Here is an 11,228-nt window from a genome sequence, read left to right on the forward strand (position 1 = left end):
AGCTACTCCAAACCTGATCAAACTACTCTTAAGAATACAAAATGAGAAATCTATTCGAGTAGACAAAATCAGAAGTGATAGAGGAACTGAATTCACAAATAGCAACTTAACTACTTTTCTTGATAATTCTTGTATTAGGCACGAGTTGTCTAGTGCTAGAACACCTCAACAAAATGGCCTGACTGAGAGAAGAAACCAAACTCTCAAGGAAGCCGCAAGGTCCATGATAGCCAATTCGGGTGTTGCTAAAAAATTTTGAGCTGAAGCTATCAATATTGCTTGCTATACTTAAAACCGGTCTTTATTTACTAAATGGTTCACTAAAACTCCTTTTGAAATATACCATGACAAAGTTCCTAACATCCGGTATCTTATGATTTTTGGTTGTAAGTGTTATGTTCACATCAACGAAAAAAGTTATTTGACCGCTTTTGATGCAAAATCCGATGAAGGAATAATGTTGGGTTATTCAACCGTAAGTAAAACATATAAAGTTTATAACACTAGAACCTTAATGGTTGAAGAAACATCTCATGTTGTTTTTGATGAATCGGTTGAACGTAATATTGTAGTACCCTTCGATCTTCACAACAGAATGGAAAATTTCAATATCTATTTTGATGATGAAGATGAGGTTCCGGTCTATAGACGATTTGTCAATGATCAAGCGGTTGATGTTGAACCTCAGCCTGATTAAGCTGCTTTACCGCAGAAAGTTGAAGCTTCAGTTTCCACTGAGGAAATCGGTCGATCTGACTCTATTCAGCCTATCGATCCGTCTAACCTTGATCAGTCAACCAGACACTTGGAAGACACATCCATAATAAACCTCAGAAGGAATAAAAATCATCCTCTTGAACTAGTAATAGTTAACATCTCATCACCCGTCCGAACTAGGCAACAAAATTTGGAACAATATGAAAACTCAGCTTTCATATCACAAATTGAGCCGAAAAAGGTGGATGAAGCTTTGCTAGATCCCGATTGGATTTTAGAAATGCAAGAGGAACTAAACGAGTTTGGGAGAAATAAAGTCTAGTACCTGGTTCTAAGACTGAAATGACAATCGGTTATAGGAACAAGATGGGTGTTCAGAAATAAACTCAATGAAGACGGTTTAGTTACGAGGAACAAAGCCCGGCTAGTGGCTCAAGGTTACAAACAGGAAGAAGACATTGATTTCGAAGAATCATTTGCTCTTGTGGATAGACTTGAGGCCATTAGAATATTTTTGGCATTTGCGGCTTTCAAAAATTTCAAAGTTTTTCAAATGGATGTTAAAAGTGCTTTTCTAAACGGTAAAATAAATGAAGAGGTGTATGTCGAACAACCTCCAGGTTTCAAAATTTCAGAACAAATGAATCATGTTTACCGATTAAACAAAACCCTGTATGGTTTAAAATGGAGCCTAGTACGACAATTTAACCGCATTTTTATTTGATCACAAGTTTACAATAGGTTCGGTTGATAAAACTCTTTTCAAATTTAAGAAAGAAAACACATATTACTTGTTCAAATATATGTTGATGATATTATTTTCGGCTCAACCGATCCTAAATTATGTGATAAATTCTTAAAAATGATGATTGATAAATTTCAAATGAGTATGATGGGAGAATTGAGTTTCTTCTTAGGTCTTCAGGTCAAGCAGATTGAAACCGGAATCTTCATAAGCCAGCCAAAATACACAGCCGAACTGTTGAAGAAATTCGGAATGGACACATGTGTCGAGGCGACTACTCCTATGAGCTCATCTGTGAAGTTAGACAAAGACGAGGATGGTCAAGTAGTAGACATAACAGCATATCGAGGAATCATCGGTTCACTACTCTACCTAACAGCTAGTCGACGGACATCTTGTTCGCGGTCGGAGTATGCGGAAGATTTCAAGACAATCCAAAGTAATCACATTATACCGCGGCCAAAAGGATTCTAAAATATCTGAAAGGAACTCAAGAGGTGGGACTATGGTACCCAAAAGACTCGAGTTTTAATCTAATAAGTTACTCTGATGCAGACTATGCAGACTGCAAAATCGATTGAAAGAGTACAAGTGGGACTTATCAGTTTCTAGGAGACCAGCTTGTCTCATGGTACAGCAAAAAGCAAACTTCAGTTGCAACTTCAACCGCAGAGGCGGAGTACCTAACAGCCGGAAGCTGCTGTGCACAACTTCTCTGGATCCACCAACAACTCAGGGATTTCGGTGTAACTACCGAAGAATCTCCAATCTTTTGTGACAACACAAGCGCAATAGCAATCACATACAATTCGGTGTTACTCTCAAGAACTAAGCACATTGACATAAGACATCATTTCATCCGGGAGTATGTGCAGCAAAAACACATTCGGATGGAGTATGTCTCAACTGAACAACAAGTGGCTGATATCTTCACTAAACCGCTACAGGAAGTTAAGTTCTCTTACTTCAGAAATATCTTAGGACTTACTGATAGTAAACAACTTATGCCATAAACATCAATGCATGCTTTCAAACACACATCATCATGAAAAACGGGGGCAAGAGCTCAGGGAGAAACTATCGCTTCTCAAGCCGTACCTCAATAGAAATTAAACACTCAGGGATGCTAACCGGAAAGATGTCTCCAGTTAAGCTTGACAAATTCACACTACCAAATTACATGTATATATATTGAGCGGTTCAAATGACTTGGTAAAATAGATAGTTTACTCTAAAGTTGAACAAATGTCGATTTGGTTCGACATCTCTTCACACCGGAATAAGCTATCTCGATAAACCTAGTCATGGAAAACCAACCAATAAAATGCATCATGATTTCGGTAAACTGAAGTTTTCCATCCAACTTGGGACGGCTGACCGCATTTTCATGCATACCTTAATAATGGAACCTATAAATCATAAAATAAGTCTACTTCAATCGAAATGACGACACGTGTCCATCATCAAGAGAGGAAGACTAACACTTCTTCCATATATTTATTTTAATCATAAAAATTTTTAGCCATCATTACCACTACATTGGAACTAACCATTGTACATCTAAACAAGTTAATCCCTAACCTAGTCGATCCCTTGGCTATTTAAAGAATCCCTAATATCCCAAACATTTCACAAGAACATTATCGACAAAAATATTTAAGCAAAGATTATCTAAAGAACATGAACACTTCTCCTCTCTCTAAGAAGATTCTTCTAGCCGAGTTCGACTCAATCTATCAATATGAGGATTACGACATTAAGGATTTGTTTCTTGCCCTTGAAAGAACCGGGCTAAGAAAATTCTTAGAAAATCGTTTCATCATCGACTATGAGTAGTCGATGAATTCTTAGAGACATCATCCTGGCGTAAGTTTACAGTCAAACTTTTCTATTCAACGAGACGGATTTCTCTAAATACTGCGGTTATCAACTGAAGGGGTAACCGACCTTACGTACTCTCCAATGACCATTGAAGAAATGTGTCACTTATTCTCAGGCTCTAACATTCCGGTCAAAACCTGGGGTTCTAAGAGTCATCTTTGTAACAAGTACCAAATTTTCAGCGAGATTATGGGAAAATCAGTTCTTGGTAGGGAAAAAAGTTACTACTACACCCAACAAGTCTTTGAGATGATGATTGCCATCACGGTTGGCACCCCGGTGAACTGGTCTTGGATTATCTTTAATAATCTGAAAAGGATGCTCAACATCAACAAAACCGAATACGCTCCCTAGCTGAGCGGTTTTTGCGCTAGTCCCGACATCCACTCCGGCCCATGTGTCACTCTCCATTCAAGGCATGTGCTAACTAAGGAGAGAGTTCAAGAAATGATCGACAGATGGGACAAGGCAACGGCCAAGAAGACTTCAACCGTTGGGTCATCCCACTCTTAATCTTCTTTTGCCTTTCAACCGATCTATGATATCTCTTGCTTCTCCTTTCCCTTTTTAATTACTGGACCGGTAATTTTGTTGTACTACTAGTCCGGTACACTATCAATTTAATGATAAAAATCTATTTCCTATTCGGTTCAGGTTTTAGGATATACAAACCGCACTTTCTGACAAATATCCTAAAATGAATAATTTCAAATCCTCACTGGGAACATACATATTCATTAATCAAACGGCACGCCTAGTCCGGATAGGCTAGTTAGTCTACATCACACAAATTCCAAAAAGGGTTATTCTCTTAAAAAGGCATCAAACATTTATTGACAATACATAAACGGTCAGATTTTTCAAATATTCTCATTAAATGCATCCCAACGGTCAGATTTTTCAAATATTCTCATTAAATGCATCCCAACCGCCAGCACTATATAAATAAATCACTAACATTCAAACAAATCACACCTTGAAAGTATCTTTTTCTCTCTATATTTTGAACCTTCATATCACAGCTCTCTCCTTGCTTTTCAAAATGAATGCTGAGCTTCGAAACTCTATCATTGTCGATTTCGAATCTGTTTTTGAACACATACTTAACAGTGTCCTGATCAATCCTTGGATTTATTCTGGTTTACAAACTTTTCTTGAAGGATCGAACACCATCCTCGAGGAGGAGTTGCACGAGTTCTTTAATAACGCACAGGTAAAGGATGATGGCAGCAACACCACTTACATTGATTGTGAGTTCTATCGGCTCACTAAAGAGTCATTTGTAGATCTTTTCAACCTTCCAACCGAAGGGTTCTCTAATTTTCCAACTCCTCCGGTTGAAGCCAATGAGCGCTATGCGCACATCTTCTCCGGCACCAGACACAAGGTTGGATGCAGCGGTCTGAAAGATGACCTAGCTCCCCACTTCCAAATCCTCCAAGACTTGATCCAGCTGTCAATCCTGGGACAAATGGAAAATCAAAATTACACTCGGCAAGTGAGTGATATCATGATTGCCATCACAAACTACTCTTCAATAAACTAGGCCACTATTATCTTCAACTGCCTAAAGGGACATATCACCGCTCCCAGAAGAAGAATCGGGTTCGCTCCTCAAATCACTCGGTTCATTCGCTCCGTCATTCCAAATCTCGGACCAGGAGTCCTAGTAGGCCCAGAAAACACAATGACCAGCGAAATGCTGGATAACTGGATTGCAAGAATCGAAAGCCGGACCGGCTACACCGTGGACGATTGATCATTCAAGATGGACGAAATGAACCTCCACCGCCTTTAATTTCCAATTTTCTTTTCGTGTGATTGTACCGATCAATTTTCGGTCTCGGTCAATTTTGTTGTATGACCGGATGATCACTTCAGTCTTTATCGGCTCTATTAAAAACTTTTACTCTTTCTATCTATCCCGGCTTAAATAAAAATCTGCGCTAAAACATATCTTCCGGCTTAACATAAAATTCCGGCTTAAACATAAAAATTTCGGCTTAACATAAAATTCCGGCTAAACTTCAAATACAACCGCCAACAGTTTACCGCTCAAATTACCACTCATACTTACCACTCTAAATTACCGCCAAAAGTTACCGCAATACCTTTTGGAGGGAAATTTTGGCGCCAAAACTAAGAACAAAGTGACGGTTCAACTTCTTAACCGTCAAGAAACCGCCTCCTATATAAATCGGAAGTTGAATCATTATTCATCCACGCTCTCTCTTTCTAGAAATTTCCAAAGCAGCTCTGCATTCTTATCTCTCACGATCATCTTCAATATCTCTATCAATCACCATAGGACGAGATAACGCACTCTTCATTTACATTTTGCAGATCGATTTCAAAGATATCAAAGAAAATGGAACCAACGAATACAAAGCAATGATTGGATCTCTGAAGGAATCTGGGTTGGAGACGTTCTTATCTGGTCCTTTCGTTCTTCATCAAAATGAAGTCCTGGAGTTCTTTAGCCAAGCAAGTTTGACGAAAAGAACCATCAATGCCACCATGTGCGACACCACTTTTGAGATCACCGAGGAGCTGTTTGCTAAATCTCTCGGTTTTCCAAATGTCGGAAGGGATTTCTGGACCGGTTTATCAGAAGCCGATTCTGCGGTGGTCCGGCAAGCAATTTCGAAGGATGCGGGTGATCTGGTGAATCACACCAGCCGGAAGAAGAAACTGAAGCCAGAGTTCCGGTGTCTTTTAGATATCGTCTCCAAATCTCTACAATGAAAAGGAGGAAATTTCGACAACATGACCCGCTGAAACTCGAGATGATGATGGGTATAGTCTGCGGTGACAAAATTGATTGGGGTTGTGTATTATTTGAGAAACTATGCGATATAGTTGCTGGGACAAAAGATCGGGTTCAAGCTTACGCCATGTCGATAGGAAAAATTCTCCAACACCTAAAGATCAAAATCGATGAAGGTACACCTCTTTCTAACTCTAAAATAATGAATGCTGAGAGTGTACAGACCTGAATCGTAAAACCGACTAAGAAAATAGTTCCAAGGGCCAAAGCTTCTAAGGAGACCGAACTGGTTGCCCCGGAAGGTGAAGGTCCTAAAGAAGCCGAACCGAAGGGTAAGGCTAAACAAACCGAAGCCCAAGAGAAAAAGGGGAGACTCAAGAGACCAACTCAGAAAACCAAAAAGCCTGTTGCGAAGAAAGAGGTGAGCAAGTCTCTCCCCGGCTATCCGATCCACTTCTACACCCACTCCTATAAATATTGATATTCCAGTTCCTATCCATTCTTCCCCTCCTCCGGCAGAAGAGGTTAGTATTCACTCCGTTCACTCTAAATCTGTTAGGAATATGCTAGAGAATGTCTTGCTGAGAACTTCAGAAGTCATAGATAAAGTGATACAAAATGTCAATCGTGCTAGTGAACACGATGTGACAAGTGTTCTTGAAGAAACTGGTCAAGTTGGTGCAACTAATCAGATCAAAATCAATCCGACCGAAGAAACGACCAATACTGAAACAAAAATCCCTCTGGTGCGAGAGGGTAGTAATGAAGAAAGATGTACATCCGATGCGGCTGTGGGAGACTCTATCCCAACCGGATCTAACCCAAAACCGGCTTAAGAAGGTTCAAATCCGGGTGCTAAAGAAAAACAAGAATTGGCTAAGGATGACCCTCCGGTGCAAGGAGGTAACGGGTCTTAGAATGGTTCAACCGGTCTGACTCTTCAGGGACCAGTGCAACCCGAAACCTTACCGGAATCAGTCCTTCTAGATTCTGAACAGGAAGTAGAGGCCATGTTTCAACAACTACTCATTCATCTGGACGAGGCGGGTGAAGGAATATCCCGCCCTTATCACTTTTGGTGCAGAATCAGAAGTGAAACCAAGTTCTCACATATGCTTCCCGACTTTACCGCAAACAAATATTGATCTAAACTATTGGTAATATAGAAGGAAGCTTTCGATCTTGTGAAAACCGATGTCGTTTCAATGGTATTGGCAAGAGGAGCTCTAATCGATGAATACGCTAAGCTGAAAGCGTTTAAATTCAACTGTCATACCATCCTTAGTGAATATCCTTCTCACTGATTAAGAAGAAGGGGTGGCGTAGGAGTTTTATCTCCGAACATCCATAAAATCTGTGTCATGTATTCTTTACTTATTTTCGGTCACCAAACCAACCAAACTAAATAGGAGTAGGAGTTTTTTCTCCGAACATCCATAAATTCTTTACTTATTTTCGTTTAAATTCAACTGTCATACCATTCTCATTCTAACTGATCCTTCTATACTCTCCTCTTTAACCGATCCGTGTGTGTTGCTTTAGGCTGAAACAAACATTTGGTCTGACCGGATATATGTCAGCTGATAGATTGACCGGTCCTAAATTCTAGCCGAACCGGTCTTCTGATGATATGAGTAAGTTGTTTTGGTTTATCCTGTTTCAGGAGAAAAACTTTGACCGGCCAGGTTGAAGGTATGTACCTGCACATAGAGTTGAATTACGTTATGTTGAGTCATTATTTTGACTAAGTGTTGAAATAATTTAACAACTTATATTTTGATGATGAAATAACTTATGAGTTTTGATACAGGTGTATTGAGACAATACGTTATTAGACTTGGATTTAATGAGAGTCATTATACCGATTTTAATTTTCACTCGCACAAAATTAGATGCACAGTCTAACTCATCGGAGTTAGACGTGCAGTCTAATAGACGTTTAAATTAGACGTGTAGTCTAATAGACGTGTAAAGAATTAGACGGATAGTCTAATGAATACACGGAATTAGACATAAGTCTAATAGAATTAGACGTACAGTCTAACTCATCGGAGTTAGACGTGTAGTCTAGTGGATGTAAAGAATTAGACGCAAGTATAATGAATACACGGAATTAGATGCAAGTCTAATGGAATTAGACGTACAGTCTAACTCATCGGAGTTAGACGTGTAGTCTAATAGATGTAAACAATTAGACGCAAGTCTAATGAATACACAGAATTAGACGTAAGTCTAATAGAATTAGACGTACAGTCTAACTCATCGGAGTTAGACGTGTAGTCTAATAGATGTAAAGAATTAGACGGATGGTCTAATGAATACACGGAATTAGACGTAAGTCTAATGGAATTAGACGTAAGTCTAATATATTCGGAATTAGACGTACAGTCTAACTCATCGGAGTTAGACGTATAGTATAATATATTTGTAATTAGACGTGCAGTCTAATTAATGCGGAATTAGACAGATAGTCTAATTGATGTGAAAGTTAGACGTGAGTCTAACTCCTTCAGACAAGTCTGAGGTAGAACCGGAATTAGACGTGTAGTCTAACTCAGTAGAGTTAGACGTACTGGTCTAATGGTTATTAAAGAATTAGACGGATAGTCTAATTGATGTGAAAGTTAGACGTGAGTCTAACTCCTTTAGACAAGTCTGAGGTAGAACCGGAATTAGACGTGTAGTCTAACTCAGTGGAGTTAGACATACTGGTCTAATGGTTATTGAACAATTAGACGGATAGTCTAATTGATGTGAAAGTTAGATGTGAGTCTAACTCTTTCAGACAAGTCTGAGGTAGAACCGGAATTAGACGTGTAGTCTAACTCAATGGAGTTAGACGTACCGGTCTAATGGTTATTGAACAATTAGAAGGATAGTCTAATTGATGTGAAAGTTAGACGTGAGTCTAACTCCTTCAGACAAGTCTGAGGTAGAACCGGAATTAGACGTGCAGTCTAACTCAGTGGAGTTAGACGTGCCGGTCTAATGGTTATTGTAATTAGACGCGAGTCTAATTCTATTAGACCAGGCGGTCTAAGAGACTTTTTTCTATTAAAAGGAGATGACTTATTTCATTAGACTGATTTTCACAAATCCGTCTAACTGAAATACGTCTAATGCTCTATTTAAGCAGTACGCTTGAATCTAGCATTTCTCCTACCCACGTGCTATAGTTGTACCCTACTCCTGCTCCACTTTCCAGTGAAGATTAGTTCAACAGCTATATGCATCCAATCAAGGAATTCAACGTAAGTGAATTTTCCTCACGTTACTTGTTTTACAGGTACATCCCTGATGGAATATTCGGCGCACTACTAGTTCGGTACGGCCATGATCCTTGTGCTCAGAACCTACTGTGTACAATGGAAGCTTTCCAATGGAAGAGTGCCACATATCATTCTTGAAGATTCGACCGTTAGCTCCTGCTCAGTATTTAACAAATCCTAAGGACAACGGACGAAGCACCTTACCAGACCTTGAACTTTTGCCTTACACAACGAACAAGCAATCTGATTTTGCAGAGAGAGAAACTACTCAATCATCTTGCTTACTGAACTCTGAAGCTTCTTTCTGATTGTAATGTGTGTGAATCGAGAGAGAGAGCTAGAATCAAAACACATTTAACTGAGTGATATTCTTCATCTTGTAATTGAACAGAAAGTGTTATGATCAATAGTGAGCTAAGTGTGTGTAAACTGTATTTGATTCTTATCATCTTATAGTGAATCCTTCCGGTGGTTGGAAAAAGGGGTGACGTAGGAAAGTTTCTCCGAACATCCATAAACAAACTGCTGTGTTCTTCATTTATGTCATCGTTTCATATTTTATCTTGTGCTTCAAACCCAAGTAAACAATTCTGCCTTGAATCCGTTTAAAGTGTTTACACAAGTTTGCGTAGAATAGAAAGAGATATTAATCCCTAGTAGGATTTCTATCAAACCGTTTTTCATAAGCCTTAATTCATCCTTAGCCAGACCCCCGTCTCTATCGATAAAGACGATCCTATCAATTGGTATCAGAGCCTTGTTTCTATTCTCAAGCATCAAGAACCCAAAGCATGTCTTGCATCAATGAAATTCCTCTTCTGTCAAAGGACAACTACGATTTGTGGATGATAAGGATGCAAGCTCACTTGGCTGCTATTGACTATGATATGTGGAGTGTTATCACCGATGGCCCCATAAAAATTACAAATCCAAGAAGTGAGTGGACTACTGAAGAAAAGGTGACCAATAACCTGGATAATGTTGCTAAGAACATTCTGTTCCAGTCACTCAACACGAATATGTTCTGTGAGATCAAGTCTTGTTCCACTGCAAAAGAAATATGGGATAAGCTCAGCCAGATCCATGGTGTGAACTCTCAAGCAAAGAAGAACCAGAAAGCGTTCATTTGCAGTCAAAACAAATCCAGATGGGCTGACAGTGATACATAAGAGTCTCCTGCTGAAAAAGAGGACGATGTTGTAACATGTCTTATGGCAGATGACAAATCTAAGGTAAATGATATCTTTGCACCAGAATTTACAAACGAGGAGTTAACTAATGCACTCATTGAAATGGCTATTGAATACAAGAAGTTAGCTGACTCTTTTTATGAAATGAAAGTTAAATATGAATCAACTGTTTTCTCTTCAAAGCAAGAACCTGAACTAAACGTTTTTGATGAAAACTTAACAGAGATCTCTTCTGAAAACGAGATGCTCAAAGAACAGATTCAAACTCTTTCATCCGAAAATAAGAGACTAAACTATATTGTCAGTGCATGGACAAGGACTGGAGATGCTGTCAAATATCAGATCAGCATGTTGAAACCTGTTAGATCTAGATCCGGATTGGGATATGACATCAATGACCCTAACCTGTAATGCAAAAAGTCAAAACCAAATGACAAACTTAAGCCAATAATTTTTGTCAAAGGAAGTATGACTGACATTGAATCTGATCCTATTCATGAAGAAGTTTCTTTCAAAAATGAAATAGTTTATGTTCCGCCGACTGTTAGCTGGCTTAAGAATAAGCTATAAAAAGCTAGTAAGTCTGATAATTTAAAACCTGACTCTAAGTCAAGAAGTTTTAAAAGAAAATCTTCTTCAAAAGTTAAAGGATCAGTGGC

Source organism: Impatiens glandulifera, unplaced genomic scaffold, assembly GCF_907164915.1.
Source record: "Impatiens glandulifera unplaced genomic scaffold, dImpGla2.1, whole genome shotgun sequence".
Classification (NCBI taxonomy): domain Eukaryota; kingdom Viridiplantae; phylum Streptophyta; class Magnoliopsida; order Ericales; family Balsaminaceae; genus Impatiens; species Impatiens glandulifera.